Below are 4,214 nucleotides of genomic sequence, written 5' to 3' on the forward strand. Positions count from 1 at the left end.
ATAAAGGATGTTGGTTTTAATGTTATTAAATCACTGAAAATAAACCAAAGTGGTTTGGTTTTTGGTTTTTTGTTTGGTTGGGTTTTTTTTCTCTCCTTACACCTGCACAGGAAGGTAAATAAGTATCTCCTTTGCCCAGGGAGGTGGCAGAGAGGACTCAGAGCCCATACTCCAGGGAACTGCTGAAGTGGATGGTTTGCAAAATGACCATCCGTGGCAGAGCATCTCCCCCTTGTGTTGAGTTGTGTTCTAACCGTGGATCTTTAGCACAGCCTCTGCTTTACGGCTTGAGTTTGTTACCGGGAATGTATTCACAAGTCCATGGGGCCTGATGGGATTCATCCCAGAGTACTGAACGAGCCAGCGGATGTTATGACAGGACATACCCACCCCCCACCCCCATCACCTACCAAAGGTCTTGGGAGTCTAGGGAGGTCCCTACTGACTGGAAGGTGTACAATGTTATTCTAATCTACAAAAAGAGTGTGAGTGAAGAACCCAGAGAACTACAGGCCTGTTGGTCTAACTTCAGTTCCAGAAAAAACATGGAAAAGACTATACTGGGTACAATTGAAATGCATTTAAAGAATAATGCAATCATTGGCACAGTCAACATATATTCACAAAGGGAAAGTCTTGTTTAACTAATTTGATATTCTTCTTACAATAATGTCACCTGCCTAGTAGATGAAGGGAAGGCGGTGGATATAGGTTTTCTGGATTTTAGTAAGGCTTTACATACTGTCCCTCACAGCATCCTTCTGGACAAGTTGTCCAGCTGTGGGATGAGCAGGTTCACGGTGTGCTGGGTGAAGAACTGGCCAAAGGGCAGAGCTTGAAGGATTGTACTCAATGGAGCTACGTTGATCACCAGTGATGTTCATAAGGGTTCAGTTGTAGAGCCAGTCCTGTTCCATATATTTGTCAACAATCTGGATGCAGGAGTTGAATGCGCCTTTAGCAAGTTTGCTTATGATACCAAACTGGGAGGTGCTGTTGACTCTTGAGGATCAAGAGACCTTGCAGAGGGATCTAGATAGATTGGAGTACTGGGCTATGGTTAATGGGATGAAATTTAGCAAGCTAAAGTGCTGGATTCTGCACCTGGTAGGGAGTAATTCCAGGCACAAGTATAAACTAGAGAGGTGTGGCTGGAGAGAAGCCCTGCAGAGAGGGGCCTGGGGATGCTGGTCGACAGCAGGCTCAGTACGAGTCAGCAGCGCCTGGCGGCCAAGAGAGCGAACCGTATCCTGAGGTGCATCAAACACAGCATAACCAGCTGGTCGAACGAGGTGATTATCCCATTGTATTCAGCATTGGTGAGGCCTTGTCTTGAATACTGTGTGCAGTTCTGCGCTCAACAATTTAAGAAGGTTGTGAAGGTCCTGAAACATGTCCAGAGGAGGGCAACAAAGCTGGTAAAAGAGTTAGAAGGTGTGTCCTCTGAGGAGTGGTGAAGGACTTTGGGCTTGTCTAGTTTGGAGAAAAGGAGGCTGAGAGGCAACTTCATTGTTCTCTGCAGCTTCCTAAGGAGATGAAATGGAGAAGACTGGTCAGGTTGTTGGACTAAATGATGATGGAATGACTGGACTCGATGATCCAGTGGGTCCTTTCCAACCTAGTGATTCTATGATTCTATGATTGTGGGTCCCTTCCAACTGAAATAGTCTGTTGTAGCCTAGTCTAGTCTATTTGCTTCCTTATCCTTCGCTCAAGCATAGGAGGCAGCTTTCTTCTATGGTTAATTCTTTAACAGAGAAGATATGGATCAGGCAGGATCCTAACTGTGTGGTCATTCTTGTACTGATCTCCTGCAGCAGACCCCACTATGTCCAAACTGGACCGTACCATGAAACCAGAACACTTTTTTCTCAGGACCTGGGCATAACCCTCCAAGTTGCCTTTCCGTATGGGTAACCACATGGTGTAGAACTGTTTTGAACAGGTACCTTCTCTTGCTAAACCTTTATTCTTCAGGCTCGTTTCTAAATGGGGCACAAACAGCGTTTCATGATTATGTCCCACTGTTAAAGCATGGCTTTCCTGTTTTTGGTAAGCAGAGCTGTTTCAGTAAAGAGATGCCAATCTACTGAGTGGAGTTAGGCAGCTGTGACAATGAAGTAATATTCCATGTTTCATCTCGGCTTTGTCTTGTCATCGAAGGACTACCTTCAAAAGTTGGAGGAGGGAAAAAGAAGTTTGAAAGGACAGTAAAAAACATTCAGGGCTCTTAATCCTGAGTTAGATATTCTACTGCTCTGATGAATGATCTGTTTGGGATTTAGTTGTGGCTGTTGAAGAATTTATCTCCCTTTGTAGCCAGGGGGAAAGTGATTCAGTGGTGATATCTTAACTTGGATGCAGCTGCAGGTCAGTCCTCGGTCGTTGCAGTTTGCAGCCTGCTATGGAGAGAGATTGTGGGCATACACTGTGTACTGCAGAGCCACAAAGTGGAAGGTGATGCTGTGCTGCTGCTTTGCCAGGGCAGCAGCCTTTCACTGCCAGGAATAAATCAGCAAAGCCAGTGTGTAAGTGCAGAATGATGGACCTCTGCTTTGAGTCAGCTCTGATTTTCATTTTGTTCTCTTGTTGACACACAGGCAAATGCATCAGCTAGCACGTGGTGCTACAGGAAATATAAAACTAAGGATCTGCTCTGGACAGTACATTGCTACTGACCACAAAGGCACAGAAACCATCCCCAGCTTTTTCTTCAGAACAGCAAGACACCACATAGCTGGCCACTAGCAAAGGGTGAGGGAAAAGGCTTTGAAGGAAGAACTAATATGTTCATTGAAGTAGTTGAATACAAGAAACAATTCCATCTTAGTTATAGGTTTGGGTTATACTACGTACTATATCACATCATTTAGTGCAAGTCTGGTTGCTGGGGGTGGAGAGGAAGAGGTTGTGAGGCAGTTTTTTGTGATGGTGGGAGAGTTGTGCAGGAGGTATCTGATAAAAAACATTGCCAAATGTACTTGTTGCATTCCTTATCACAGTAAACTTTCCAGAAATAGATTTTCACTACACATCCAGCCTGATTGCAAAATCATGCCCTTCTCCCAAGGTTTTCCTCCAAAAAAAAGGATAGTACATTATGTTTTGGCTATGGAATAAGTTTTGTGTTTCATATTTTTAATTTTTCTTTTGAAAAAGTGAGCATCTTGACAAATACAGACTTTCTTGAGGTATATTAAATTTAATCAAAAGCTCTATTTTTGTTCAGAGCATCTGGAGGGACCGTGCTGACGATTCATTCTCCCTCTCTTTTTAATTGCTTTCATGTATTTGCTAACTCCCAAAGGCACCATCAGGGAAAGAAGTCATTTTGACTTTCGTAATTTCTTTACGATTGGCTGTAACTTTTTGTTTACTTCTCAATTTTTTTTCATCTCCTTAACTGAATTGTTGTCTTCAAAACAAAAAAGGGGAAACAGTGGCCAAAAGGGGACAGTTTTGCATGCATGTGAAGTACAGCGCTCAAGAACAGACACTCCCAAAGTATTCACATAAGAAAAAGACAGATTAAAATGCATATTTCTGATGAGACATAGGGTACAGTGAGTGTTTGCAGGAATCCTCTGTTCAGGAGACATGAAACAGCAACTACGAGAGAATTTCAGCTGACTCATGGCTGAGCTCTTGGCCACTGTTCCCTTTGCACAACGTGATGGCGCTCAGCCTGAGTACTAATGGAGGGTGTTAAAGTACTTGAAAGGTAGCTTGTGCAAGGTAGCTTGTTGCTAGCTGCTGGCTGGGCAAGAGAGGTGCGTGTGATCCTCATTGTCATGCCAGGTGCTGGAGCCTTAACTGGGATGAGGGATGCTGAGATGGCTCATGGTGGGTGCTAAGGGCCTCCTTACAGCTTCAGAGCATTAGCCCTCACCACAGACACCATTGCTCTGTCTATCAGAAACTTCAATTTGAAATGCGTTCTGCTATTGCCATGTAAAAACTTACCAAACTCGTGATGTTTTAATCCTTTTACACTATCTGCCTTTAAGTCACTAGAGGGCAATCTCCCTCTCAAAAACGAGAAAAAAAAAGTCCTGGATCTCGCTTTTAAAATCGGTATCTTGCTAGTTATCACTGAACTGAGACAAATGATCTCGATTAATTTAATGGTAAATTCTATTACCAAAAAGGAGAGAAGGAAAGAAACCATGGGAGAGCTTTCTAATAAATAGCAAGACTTGGGTAAAAAGTCTCTA

The sequence above is a fragment of the Cuculus canorus genome, chromosome 1 (assembly GCF_017976375.1).
Source record: "Cuculus canorus isolate bCucCan1 chromosome 1, bCucCan1.pri, whole genome shotgun sequence".
Taxonomy (NCBI): domain Eukaryota; kingdom Metazoa; phylum Chordata; class Aves; order Cuculiformes; family Cuculidae; genus Cuculus; species Cuculus canorus.